Source organism: Dermacentor silvarum, chromosome 3, assembly GCF_013339745.2.
Source record: "Dermacentor silvarum isolate Dsil-2018 chromosome 3, BIME_Dsil_1.4, whole genome shotgun sequence".
NCBI lineage: Eukaryota > Metazoa > Arthropoda > Arachnida > Ixodida > Ixodidae > Dermacentor > Dermacentor silvarum.
The window spans coordinates 160,850,600-160,865,703 of record NC_051156.1 but is presented as its reverse complement, the minus strand read 5'-3'; positions in this window follow the sequence as shown (position 1 = coordinate 160,865,703).

Here is a 15,104-nt window from a genome sequence, read left to right as displayed (position 1 = left end):
TGCCAAAATACCTGGCATTAGTCATCACGAATGTCTAGTCGCACACGTAATTTGTCCTTCGCCTGATGCTTTGATCGTTCGATCCAGAAAGGTCTATCTCTAGGAAAGGAGCAACTACAATGGTATAATACAGGCCTTAGAGGAATGCTTTCGAACATTTGAGGCTCTCAGTGTCACAACCAATATCGCGGACTTATGGTCACTGCTTAAACGAAACCTGTCCGACCTTATGGACCTACATATACTGTATAAAATTCTTACCAGAAAGCAAAGCAAACGTAAGCTATGGTTCAACAACGATATTAAATCTCTTATAAAAAAAGGGAGTGCATTTGTAGGCAATATGTCAAACAGAAGGAACATTTACATGAAGCGCTAGTCGAGATAAGAAAACAATTAAAACTTCAACTGAAGACGTCTAAAAAGGCGTTCTTACTATCTCTTGGATTGAAGATTAGAAGCAAGCCAAAAGAACTTTGGAAATTTGTCAAATCTAACCGTAAAGATAATGTTGGCATCCATTCCCTTATACGCGATGGCACAGCCATTCTTCATGATACGGATAAGGCAAACTGCTTGAGTCATTATTTTGACTGTCTATTCTGGCTGTGCGCCTCAAGAGTTGCCGGATTACATACTCCCTCAGTGTGAATTTATGCCCAAAATAACAATAGACAGCTTTGGGATTCTGAGGCTACTGCCAAAATTTAAATACTAACTTAGCTGCGGGCCCCGATGGCATACCAAACATAGTTCTAAAATCTTGCGCACCTGTCCTGGCTAAATATTTTGCGGTATTATATACTGTATCCCTTAACACGTTCTCCCTTCCACAGGAATGGAAAATGGGCCACGTAGTTCCCATTCATAAAAGTGGCGCTCGTAATTGTGTTCTGAACTATAGACCGATATCCCTCCCTAGTGTGAGTTGCAAAAATTTGGAGCGTATTGTCACGAAGATAATTCAAGTATTTTTCATCACCTTCAGAAAAACAATTTCTTTGTTAAATACCAACACTGCTTCAGGGCAGGGCATTTCTGCACCACACAACTCATTGAATTTTCTCACGATTTATACAAATCATTTGACCAGGGTTATGAAACCGATTCTGTGTTACTAGACTTTAAGAAGGCCTTTGATAAGGTTTCGCATGTTCTTTTATTGCATAAACTGTCCTTCCTCAGGTTTACCAGGTAACATTCTTCAATGGCTTCTGTGCTATCTCTGTGGACGTTATCAGAAGATTGTGATAAATGAAATGGAATCGGCGACGTATTCTGTGTCTTCTGGAATCCCTCAGGGGTCAGTGTTGGGGCATTGTTATTCCTCATCTATATTAATGACATAGGCATCGGCATAACATCAAATATTAGGCTTTACGCAGATGACTGCGTCGTATATAGATACATTAATAATGATTCAGGTAAAGATGCCTTACACGCTGACCTTAACAACATTTATACTTGATGCAACACGTGGCTTATGTGTCTAAAATTTCCTAAGTGTAAATACATACGCTTTTCTAGAAAATGAAAGTCACTTCCAGCCCATTACTACTTGAATGATCAGCCCATTTACCAAACAACTGAAGCAAAATATTTAGGTGTAACCTTTTCATCCGACTTGACTGGGACCCGCCATATAGATGCAGCACATTTTAAAGCTGCATGTACATTCAGTTTTATTCATCTAAATTTTAGAAGTGCTCCTCAAGAAGTGAAGGAACGATTATATTTATCAACATTAGACCAATTCTTGAATATGCCTCCATCGTATGGAACCCACATACCCAAAACCGTACTAACCGCTTACAAGCGCTTCAGAATCGTTCTGCTCGTTTCGTGACTGGAAATTATAACTTTCCTAGCAGTAGTACTGAAATAAAACACTCGCTCGGCTGGTCTAATCTTTCGACACGGCGGAAGCTTGCCCGCATTGCTATTCTGCGCGACATCTACCTTAATCGTTCTGCCATAATCAGGGATACTTACTTAGAACCGCCAGCATACATATCTAGTCGCTGTGACCATCCATTTAGGATAAAAGAAATGAACACACGCACATCTTTCTTCATAAATTCTTCTTTTTCGTTGAATATTACGTGTTACAATTTTCTTCCATATGACGTCATGACCATGGCCCGCGAAGAACATTTCCTTGAAGTTGTTAGCCAACATGTGTTGAATGCATAAAGCTGTGTTGGTATTGCTGGTTTGTTATTTGCTGTTGCTGGTTTGTTGTTGATGTTAGTAGTGCGGTTCTTTTTTGCCTGCTATACACATCCTATTGTATTCCACAATTTTGTCAATTCTGCGCACTTGTTCACTTTTTTGTATGTTTATGCGCATTTGTTTGCTCTTATTATTGTGTTTCAAACCACCCTACTGTAATGTTTTCATACGAATGTAGGTATTGAAATAAATAAATGTACTGTTTACCTGCAACCGGCCTCTGAAGTTCTTGTACTCAGCACAAAAAAATATATATTTTATCGTAACACAGGTAAAAAAAAAAAAACTTGGCGGACGCTTAAGCTTCGCTTTTAAGAGTGGAACGCGAAAGCATTCAAAGATCCCTGACTGCCTCTCACGCTTCCCGACAATTACAGCTTAAGCAACCATAATGGTTACAGGGAAACGCTGGCGGCGAACACTATGCACGAAGGCGAGCTTGCTGAGATACGCCTAATTCGGCAACTCTACTCCCCCCCTCATCCTTCCCTTAGTCGCCGACAGGCTGTCTGTTGGCGACAACTAGCTACAGACGAATACTTTCCCGACGCCCCTTTTCTATTCCTACCTCTACCCCTCCCGTGGTCCAGCTCAATGCCCGCACTGCGGCGACCACCCCACCCTACTGCATATGGTCTGGCTTTGCCAAGACATTCCGAACGTCCCTCCCGTTGCAAACCCCACCCTCACCTCCTGGGAGCAGCGGCTGACCAACGCAACGGCGACTGACCAGCATTGGCTGGTCGACCGTGCCGAGGCGGCGGCTGCTACTTGTGGGGCCCCGGACTAAGGGCTCCACCTTCGAGGCACAACTGGTCTCCGCGACATTGTAATAAAGCAATCCTCCTTGTAATAAAGTTTATTCTCTCTCTCTCTGCTAGAAACTCGGCCTCTTGCGTGGGGCGATCCCGGAGTTATTGCACAGACGTGCCAAAAAATTGCATAATTTTTAGGGGTCCGTTTTTGTTTCGTACTTTTAATATTTCAGTCTGAGAAGATTTAACATAAAAGTCATGCGCTGTTGGTGTTTTGTTTAATGACATTTGTTTGTGGATTGTCATTATCAAAATTCCGAGGAATAGCTTTGCCAAGAATGCAAGACAAGGTATGAGCAACATTAATGATAGAATGGTGTGGCATACCTAAAAAAGTTGTCGCAGTTTCACCTGAAAGGCGAAGCATCAATTGCGATAGCAAACTTGTAGAGAGCTATACGGAGTAATGATATTAGCTTTATCAGCTGTATAAACTTGGACATGCAGCAGCATCGGCAACACGCAGAACTGTTGTCGACGCCATCGGCGTTTTGCCCGCGTTCGCTCAAAATGCGTGCGGCGTTGGTGACTGTTGCCGGAGCCTCTGATATAAATAGGCACTGCGTTCCGCAGCTAAACGTCGCCTCCCTTCCCTCCCCCTCCCCCACGGCCTCTCGCTCGTCGGAAGAAGGCGCGTTTGCTCTACATACATGGTGATTGTGAAGGAGAACAGAGACGCCTACTTCTGCAGCCCTTAAGCGAGCACGGCGCAGAACGCGCGTTTGTTCTCCGCCGTGCGTTCACTCCCCGTGAAAGACGCGCCCCTCGCGCCCTTTCACTCGCACATACAGCGTTCGGCGCGCGGCGACGATTTCTTCTCCAAATGACGTCATACGGAACCTCACGGCGACGGCGACGGCGACGCCGACGGCAGAAATATGCTTTTATTGCGATAGCAATTATATGGACACTCAAAAGCAGATTTCTGCCGTCGGCGTCGCCGATATGCTATCGCAATAATATATTCGGAGGGCCTGCGTGGTTCGAGATGATTTTCTCCGCCACCCACCAACATCGCACGCCGGTTGCCGACGCCGGTTTTCCTACGTCACGGGGCCCTTAACGCTATCGCGTTAAAACCATTATTCTGTGTGCTTCAGAACAAACATAATACCCCTCTAGCATACACATAGGCCCCATGTACTTTACAAAGTACACCTACATTATATGTGAATATAATGTATATAAATGTGAATATATGAATATGTATAGTATATAGAATGTAATACATGCGTTAATCGTTTACGCCATTTTTTTTAAAACTTCCACACAAATTTCAGCTTTGAGAAGCATATGGTATGCTATAATGCTTAACAAAACATACAGAAGGTGCATGTACAGCAGCACCTGCTATGTTCAGCACTACTTCAAGTTTGGCGATGAATATATCGAATATATCATGCAGGGGACAAAAAACTACAATAGTCGGACCCTTCTTAACAAAATGGTGTACTAAGGAACACAATATGTTCTTTAATTATTTACAAATGAAAATGGTACTTTACTTTGTGTACACTGGGCCTCAATGGTTTAGAGAGAGAACAAAGGTAAAGGAAAGACAGGGAGGTTTACCAGAGGTTATCTCCGGGTGTATTAATGGTTTAACTAGTCAAAGAAGTCGCTAGCCTCACGAGTGGTGGGAGGGGAGAAGAGGGGGGGGGGGCGGTCGGAACAGCTATGAGTGTGGGGGCATGTCCCCACTGGTTCAGAACCTGTCCCTGCCCCCACTGCCGCCTACCCCCCCCCCCCCCCCCCGGCCCCCAATTCCCCCGGTTCCGGAGCCCCTGGTGATAGCTTGAATCCCAGTTTGAACAAGCTCGTTTTGTTTTGCGTCACCGTGCGAGGTATCTAATACGCTGTATCTGCTGACTATATAACCCGTTTGCCAGTATACGCACGGTGAGTTGTTTAAATAGCTGCCTTTTACGTTAAGACATGATCCCGACATTATCGATTATAACACACTAACGCTTCATAATATGATTCGCTACTGCCATACCGCGTTATGTATGTTGAAATCATGACAAAGGGTCACAGGACGACGGAGCCTTGAAACGTCACAGTGCTCGCAGAAGCAGTCTCGCTGCAACCAACGTTTCGAAAAGCCCGCTTGTCTTCGTAAAGGGTAATAAGCGACAAAGGCACGTCCGTTTTTTAAAACGACGGCTCCCGAAACATCCGTTCTTTGACGACTGGTGACCACAAGTGGCCTATCAGGAAAACACTACAACTAAAGCATTACTTACGTCTTGCCAGATCAGGCTTCTGGTGTGTCGCCTCATGCACTAGAAAACAGGAAATGTATATGACTATTAGTAACATTTTATCATCCACTGTGAAGCAGAACAATTATCGGAATTTATTGCCACAAGCAACTAATAACTTAATCAGCACGGCTAAACCCTGCTAAGTGCGAGTTTACTAATGAAGTAGAAAGTCTACATCGCTGCAACGTTCTCCTGTTACCAGTCTACATCCAAGCTGCAAAACGCATTACAACACAAGCGATCAATCTATGCTGGAACGTTTCGCTCTATTGGTTAATTGGCCGGCCTTCATCCGGCCATGGCGTCATGATATAGAAAACTCTGTCCGCAGAGAAAGTGTACCGACTTCGGCTGCATACTTTCATGTGAACATCAAGTTCCAATTTTCTTCTGCGAAAATATTTTAGGCATTGATCTACTGTGCCGTAGTCATTAAACCTTGTTGTATGGCAGAAAAATAGCACGGCACAATATTTTCTCAAAAGGCCGTATGTGGTTACCAAATCAAGAGACATCTAAGAGGGAAGTCGTGGCTTTGTCGGGGTTCATTTTGTTTACGGATGCCTGAGAGGCGGAGCCACCATTATCTCATTTTTGGTTTGAGTGGGCGTAAAGGAACCCCTAGTGGTCATGAGTAATTCGCAGCCCTCCACTACGGCGTCCATCATGAGCTAGTGTGGAGTTTATGGATGCAATTGATTGATTTTAGTGGGTTTACGTGCCAAAACCACGGTTTGATTGTGAGGCACGCCGTAGTGTGGGACATCGGATTAATTTTGACCACCAGGGGATACTTAACGTGTCCCTAATGCACAGGACACGGCCGTTTTTGCGTTTCGCCCCCATCGAACTGCGGCCGCCACGCCCGGGGTTTGATCCCGCGACTTCGCGCTAGCAGCGCAACTCCATAGCCGCTTGCCACCGCGGTGGGTCAGTTTCTGGATGGTAAACCACAGAGGATAACTTTTTTAATCTTACGTTTAACAAAACGAATGTCATTGCTTTAGCCTAGAGCTAGTAGGCAATTTTAATAACAATGAGCACAGAATGCACTTAACAAGGTCTAGCTGGAATTACGTATTACCACAGAGAAAAATTAACGTACTTCAAAAATATGAAAAGCAGAACGTATCTGACAATTGTGCTTCCGAAGCTTTGCTCAGTCCTAGATTTTATGCCATGCAAAAAAGTAGCTTTCACCCTCTCAAAGCAAAAGCATTTCTTTTATATTTTTGAACGAAGAATTTTGGGGTAAAGCATAATAATACTCATGTAAAATAAAAGTGATAAGAAATTATTCCCGCGAGGCACTAATAACAGCTATTGCTTTGTTCGCCCATTTAGAGAACACTGTGACGGTTATGGAAACCATCAGCCTCATATGAATAATTTATACACAGGCTTCGAATCAACCTCTCTTTAGCTTTACTTTTAATTATTCTTTTCGAAAACGTTTTTCAGTCCGGTGTAGAGGGCCACTTGCTAAAATGGCATGTAACTAAAACGTGTTATATTAACACGTTGCTAACATATTAGCAGCAATACAACCTGTAAGCCGTACTTTGCTATCGTTGTATGCAGGAAGGAAGCGATTACGCGATCAAGCGTGCGTGGTATGCGTAGATGGCGCAGTTGTCGTGTCACGTATAATGCAATGAGAGGTAAATTTAGCGTCTTGCTCGAGGTACAGAAAAGCGTAGTTCAGCTGTATGCTTGTGGATCCGAGCGGGAGTGGTCGTGTCTGAGAGAGCTGACTCTGCCATAGTGGGTATATACCGTATAATTCATCAAACTCAAACCTGTGCTCATAAAATGCTATAGGGCCTTCAAGCGTGCAATTTTTTGCATAACTTTTGTGTTTTCTCGGCTACGGCGTCCCAGCGTTCGACACGAAGAGTCCAGAAATGGCGTGGAGATGCTCTGGAAGAAAGACAGAGGGATGCAAATTTGCGGCCACCAACATTGACAACGGTGGGCCCACTGCAAATAGGAAGCGAACATGATTTGAAGATTGTACCATATGACCCCCACTAGCTGTGTCATTAGCTCACGATGTAAGCTTTCTAATGCGTGAATATGCATGCGCCTTAGTTTGGTATCATTATGTAGAGGAAAGAAGCCATTTTCAGTAGAGGAAACACAGTTCAGTGAACAAAGCTTCCCTGTGGAAGCCGAAACGTATAATCCCTTCGACAACATCATTTTGGTTGGCGTTGTGTGAACTGTCTATCTTATATGAGCCTCCTTCCCGACGCGACAAGAAGCGCAATTATTCATTTGAAAGAAGCGATCACTCAGTCATACATGTGTCGGCTGTGCACATGGTTCTGTTATCGCGCCGCGCAGAGCTAAATTAGGTTTGAAGATAGACTAAGAAACATGAATGAAAGTAAATGGACGGGTAATGTGCGCAAATACTTGCACATCAAAAGGGTGGACACCGAATGAAGGACGATTTAAAGAATGTTGCAACCAAGTACAGGACACTTGAAAGTGCAATTAGACAACGAGGGGTCATCAAAAAGAAAGTGAGAGTAACAGATACAGTAAATTGGATTTGAAGCTAAACATTTCGACAGAATTACCTGTCTGGTTGGGAAAATTGATTAAGTCTTAGAGATTGACTCCAACGAAATAAAGAAATTTACTAGCCCGACGCAGCGCGGCGCCGAACATTCCGAAGACGCCGACCACAGGATTTCTTTCCAAGAAACCCAAATCCTTCAAACAGAGACAAACTGGCGAAAAAGACTACTACTGGAGTCATGGCACATTCAGAATACGGCGTGTATTATAAACCGCGTGAAGAGCATCCTTCCTTCTTTGTATGTTCGTGGCCTTGCAGGCGCGACGAAGGGAAAAAAGGACCCCCCGCTCTAGGTCACCAACTCCAAAACATCTCGTCCCGCCCCTCGTCAACGCATTCCCGCGAGTAAAGGGCACCCAGCATCGCTCAACCCAGCCGACCAGCGACGCCGCAGCCACCCCTTCTTCCCCCCCCCCCCCCCCCTGCCACTCTTTCGTCTGTCAAGAACAGGTGCACTGTGTGATGTGCAGGTTCTTGTTTCAAAGCAGGTCTCGGAGGCAGAGCCTCAGAGGATCGAATCAAAGGACGAAGCCGTTGGTTTCAAAGAACAGAACGAGACATTTAATACACACGTTATGAAAGCAAGTAAGGAGAAATGAATTGAAAAGCAGAGGAAATAAATAGAAAGGAAGGCACATGTGAAATCCAAGTTAGACAACACACAGAGCTATAGAGGGCTAGGCATACGTGACAGCGCGCGTAACAGTTCGGTGTGGAAGGGTGGTGGTAAGGCGACGAAAGAAGGGCGTTCGTCTCACCAACTGGATGACGGGCTGGTCGACGACTGGGTAGAGCGCCCAATCGTATCGGCTCTGGCTCACGGAGGGGACACGGGCACCTGGTGGCACCTGAAGAGCGAGGCGGCGTTCTCGCCAGGCAGCTGGGCGCAAACTCGGGCCCGTAGCCCGACAGCTCGATCGCTGCCTACAGACGCTGGAGCTCGCCAGTCTCAAGTAGCAGTCTGTGACCGAGTGGAGTGGCGATGCCCAGGAAGGCAGGCGGCTCGGCAGCGCGGGCAGACGGCGGTGGCGTTCTGGCCGGGCAGCTGGTTGTGGAACTCGGGCCCGTAACCCGACAGCTCTCGGTCTGGCCACGGGCGCAGACACTCGCCGGCCTCGGGCAGCAGTTCCCGAACGGATGGAGTAGCGACGCCCAGGAATGGGTTGGCAGGAGGCCCCGGCAGGGTGAAGTCCTGGTGGCTCGGGTCCGGAACCCGACGGCCGTCTTCAACCCCCGATCCGGTGGCCGACCTTCTGGTGCCGCTTCTGGAACTCTCCCCCCGTCTCTCAGCGTGCCTCGTTTTTTTTCCCTCTGGTCCGTGTGTTACTTTTGGATTGATTATCTTCGGGCTCCGTGGGCATCGGTAATTGACCCCCGTGAGCGCCGTGGTTCTTTCCAATTGGATGGCGCTTGGTTTGTTTTATTTTATTTGTGCCGCGGCGCCTCATGCTGGACGCTCTTTGTCGTCGTCGTCGTCTTGCGCTCACCATGGTCACGTTCACACGCGCACAATTCACTAAAATTTGTCTTCGCGCACTACCACACACCACACACTGTCAAGTGTCTCCCCACCTTACGCACTCGCTCCCTTCCTCTCCTTTCTTACGATGGACCTTTTAAAAGCGGCACACCACCACCTCCGAAGCATAGCCCCTGAAGAAGGAGCCGAATTGGCTCCGAACCGTCGGGCTAGTAAATTTCCTTATTTGGTTGGAGTCAATCTCTATGTCTTAATCAATTTTCCCAACCAGACAGGTAATTCTGTCGAAATGTTTAGCACCAAGTGTATACGTACAGACTTCGGACAAGAGACAGTGCAACTTGCAAAGAACTATATCAAAGCGCTGAAAGGCATCTCCACCTTCAAGACCCACCTAGACTTCACCCGGAAATGCAAAGACAAAAACATCGTTCCACGAAGTCTCCAGTTACGCCAACCAATCAACACAGCGGAAGGCCGGGACATCATGAACAAGGCTCAGCAAGGACTGGTGACAGCGCGGACACACGAGTGCCACACTGTGATTAGGAAGAAAGAAGTCGACGCGTTCTTCGCCAGAAGACAGCTCGAACATCAGGTACCCAATCTATTTTCATCAATTGATTCGTTTGCAAAGGCCATTGCGTCCTCAGAGGAAAATAAACACTTGAAACGCAGAATAAAAAACTCTCTTCTTTAATCAAGCAACCCGAAAAATCAGGAGTGTTGGAGAGGCACACAGTAACGAATTTATCACCGAGGAAGCTCACAACAGAAGAGACTTCAGTCCTGGCAAAAGGTCATAAATTCAACGTCACCACAGATAACGTCCCCCTGCCCAAGATTGTCGCCGCCCTCGAGAGCGGCATCCAGCAGCTGGACCCTAAAGTGCGGGAACCGCTCAGATTAAAAGCAATAGGCATAATAAGGTGCAATAACAACCGCAGAAGAGAAAGAAACTTGTCGTCTGACGAAATAAGAGCGCTGAGATTACTGAAAGAAGATAAGGACATTGTAATTCTACCAGCGGACAAGGACAACTCAAATGTCGTGTTGAACATGCAGGACTACGAGGAAAAGGCGTCCACCCTACTGAGCAGCCAAGACTACGAAAAATTAAAAAAGGACCTCGCCACAAGGACCCAATCAGTACTGAATAAGACGCTGGTCGAAATTTTCCGATACCACCCAAATTATCGAAATCTTTATCTAAAATTAATGTGCAGGAATGGGTCCGCAACAGCCTTTTACGGCTTGCCAAAACTCCATAAACCCGGAATCCCCTTACGACCAATCGTAGACTTTTCGTGCTCCCCACTTCGACCACTATCCACATACTTGCACCAGATTATATCACCCCTCACCGGAAGGACAGCATCCCACGTGCGCAACCCCAAAAACTTCATCAAGCTCATATCAAATGTACGCTTCGAAGATGATGAATGCCTGGTCTCTTTTGATGTGATCTCTTTGTTCACCAGAGTACCCATTCAGTTAGCTATATCCGCAACAAGGGATGCCCTAGAATGCGACAACACACTCGACGAGAGAACCCCCTTGAGTGTAGACGAGATCGGCCGCCTTCTCGAGCTATGTCTGTCAAATACCTACTTCACCTTCCGAAGCAGCTACTACAAGCAGGTGAAATGAGCTCTCATGGGGGCCTCAATTTCCGTCACCATGGCTAACCTAACTATGGAAAATATCGAAGATAGAGCTCTGAGTACTTTTTTCTAGAAGCCAAAAGTTTTCCTCAGGTACATGGATAATTGCTTCTGTATCGTGAAGGAGTCGCAAGTTGAAAACCTGCAGAGCCAGTTAAAATTCCATAGACCCTGATATACAGTTCACGTCGGAGCGCGAACAAAACGGATCGCTACCATTCCTAGATGTAGAAGTTAATACGGCAATATAAAATTTTCAGTCTACCGAAAACCAACCCACACAGGCCGCTACCTACACTTCGCATCCAACCATCCGGCAAACCACAAGGCATCGGTCGTAAATTCTTTATTGAAAACAGTCGAAACTCATTGCACATTGGAATCAGATCAAAAGAAAGAAAGGAGAACGGTTCTCAACGAACTCAAAAGGAATAGCTATACAACGGAATTCATTCGGAAAACCACCCGACAACAAAAAAGAAAAAACAAACTACGAGACCTCCAACCGTTGACTTCCCCTCGACCACAGAAACGAGTGTCCATCCCATACGTCAAAGATACCAGCGAAACTCTCAGCCGAATATTGAAAAAATAAGGCTTCAAAGTCGCGCACAAACCGATGAACACTTTGAATATCCTCATTCCTAAACCAAAAGACCGTCCACCAAAAGAAAAAGCTCAAGGCGTCGTCTATAAAATCAGCAGTGCCGACTGTCCGGCGTCGTACATCGGGGAAACGAAAAATCTAAAAGAAAGAATCAGACAACATGAAAATGACGTCAGAACATTCAACCGAATACGCAGCGCCGTCGCCGAATATTCCGAAGACGCCGACCAAAAGATTTCTTTCCAAGAGACCCAAATCCTTCAAACAGAGACAAACTGGCGAAAAAGACTACTACTGGAGTCATGGCACATTCAGAATACGGCGGGTAATAAACTGCGTGAAGGGCATCCTTCCTTCTTTGTATGTTCATGGCCTTGCAGACGCAATGAAGGGAAGAAAGGACCTCCCGCTCTAGGTCACCAACGCCAAAACATCTCGTTCCCCCCCCCCCCCCCCCCGCCCCTCGTCAACGCATTTCCGCGAGTAAAGGGCGCCCAGCATCGGTCAATCCAGCCGACCAGCGATGCCGCAGCCACCCCTTTCAGACTCTTTCGTCTGTCAGGAACAGGTGCGCTGTCAAGTGTCTCCCCACCTTACGCTCTCTCCCCCTTCCTCTCCTTTCTTACGATGGACCTTTTAAAAGCGGCACACCGCCACCTCCGAAGAATACCCCCTGAAGAAGGAGCCGAATTGGCTCCGAAACGTCGGGCTAGTAAATTTCCTTATTTGGGCCACGCTTGGCAAGAAGAGATGATGAACCGCAGTCACGGGCAAAATTCACGGGCACTGTATCTTCACATCAGGAGCCTGTTAGTCAAAACGGCTTACCTCCTGACAGCAATGAAACCGTAATGCCTATTAATGCCGAACCAGTGCTTGAAACCTGTGATGAAATTGCGTCGTTTGCAGATGCATGATGCGAAACTTCTCTTGAGTTTGAAAAAATGACAGAAGAATCTAAGAGAACAACACGCCATTTTCAAGCGAAGGTCGCGCTTCTTAAAGGAGCGCTGCAGACACTTCAAGACAAGGTCGACGGAGCTGAAGAGCGCGCACAATTTTTTGAAATGAACAAGGACATTTCCTATTTCATGAAGGTACTCCATGGTGCTGCGCAAGGCGACAAGGCTGCCGAGCTCATTAGGAACCAAGTCCGCAGTTTCTCCATGAAGAAGCGTAACTATAGTGACATCATTCTAAGGGAGTGTGTAATTTGGAAGGCTTGCTCAAGCAAAGGATATGAGCATGTAAGATCCAGAAATCTTTTTAAGCTTCGTTGCCGCTCAACGCTGCAAAAATATGTGGGCCACTCAACGGCCTAAATTGGCGTCACTTTGTTGATAAAGGAGCGGCTGTGTATCGAATTTAAAGAGCTCATCATAGGGCAAGAAGCCTTCTGCTCCTTCATCATTAACGAGATGGCCATACAGCAGAGGGTTATATACGATCGACAGGTCGACAAGCTTTTCGGTCTCGTTGACCCTGGAGCAGGAGAGCACTCTACAGGGGTCACTCAAGTTGCCAACCACTTACCATGTTTTGTAATAGGAGGCTTGTCGACACCATATATGATTCCCGTAGGATACTGTTTCACTAGATGTCTGAAAGGCGACCAGCTGTGCTCTGTGACAATGGAATGTGGAAAGTAGTTGAGGACGTGGGATTTCATGTTGTGAGAATTGTATGTGATAATCATCAGACAAAAGTTGCACTTTTCAAACGCCCGAATGAAGATGACACACTTGATCATGCAGTGCCACACCCTTTGCGAGAAGGTACTCCTCTGTATCTGTCATTTGATTCAAATCACGTGATAGAGGAACTTCGGTGTAAATTTCTGAAAAGAGAGTTGATGGATGGCGACGAAGCAATACGAGGAGGCACGTACCTCAAGAAACTGCTGAAGGTTTAAAGTCATCTACTTGTGAACTCGTGAGGCTTATAGCGCGTGAAAAGGCAAGGACGAAGGAAGACGTGACACACACAGGCGCCTTGCAACAATATTTATTTCGAGCAAAGGACCCACACATATATATATATATAACTTTTTCGCATACCAATATCATAGCAACAAGCCCAAATCACTGCATTACAACTACTTGTGAAGTCAGTAACATTTCTTAAGTGGTCTCATGATAGAGCCCACTAATCTTGAGAAAATGAAAGCAAGAAGGGAAACGCAAGTTTTCTCACCAGTTGTGATTCAGGCGGTCAAGTACCTTCAAGAAAATCCTCAATGCCATTCAGATGCAGAGGAATTTCAAGGATGTTCTGCAAGCATTGCATTTATGAATATGGTCGCGAAGTAGGTACGCCCTGCATGATATCGGTAGTGTCAGGCCACACGGCCATTACGTGAAATTCCAAGGACTGAATGAGGCGCCTTTCCTCACTACAGATGATGAGCGACTGTCGTGACTAGAAGTAGACTTTATTGCCTAAATTAGAGGAACTTCAACTTTCTGGTTGCAAATCAAGAAACCGAATGACAAAATAAACATACGAGGCAACAGTTCTCACCACACGCTCAACAGTGGCCCTGATTGAGTACCTTCTCGAACACGTGAAGTGAGTGCCAATTTTAATCCTAATCTGCTTTTCTATAATTTTGTTGGGTAATAATATTTACAATTCTCATTGCTTTAATTTGTTCCCCAGCTTCCGCTACGTTCTGACGCGAGGTCTAAACAGGGACCCCGTTGAATCACTGTTGAGCTGCTTCAGACAGTACAATGGTGGAATGACAGAGTAGATGCCTCGGCAGTGGTGTTCACAGCTCAGAAGCTCCTGAAGGTACCGTCAAATCTTGAATTCTTTTGCTATTTTTACAATTTCTTTCGCGATTATTACTCTCTTAGGTTGGAATACTGCAAGCCACAATGAATGGGAATGCTCCTGTCAGTTCAGAGGTCGAAACATCCATTAAGATGGATGTAAAGGATGACGGCCCTGTTCCCGTGCCATCTGGTTTAGTGCTTGCTGAGAGAGAGCTGTCCAGCGAACTTGAATTCTTGGGTAGCTGCCCTGAGACTCGAGCTGACATAGAACTAGCTTCAATTGCTTATTTGGCTGGGTATACCAAGCCAAATAAACACTCACGAGGTATACCTCGTGAGTGCTTGTAAAGAGAAGGCAAGGCCGCCTTCTTTTCAATAATAAAATAATAGATGTGGATGTCATAACGAGCCACGTTTCGGCACTCCATTTGTGATGGGCGCGGTTCTTGCTAAAAAAATTCAAGATCCTCTCTAGAATACGTACTGATATATCATTTCAGAGGGTAATCACTTGGGTTAGTAGGAATTCAGTCATACTGGTTACTTAGCGCACTTGCAACGAAATGGTTAAAGAAACAGAGGTGACAAAGAAGCAGCGCTTTTTTCCAACTAAATTTGTCACCTTCTTGGTGTTTGAACCTTGTATTTTGAGTGCGCTAAATAGCCAGTATGACG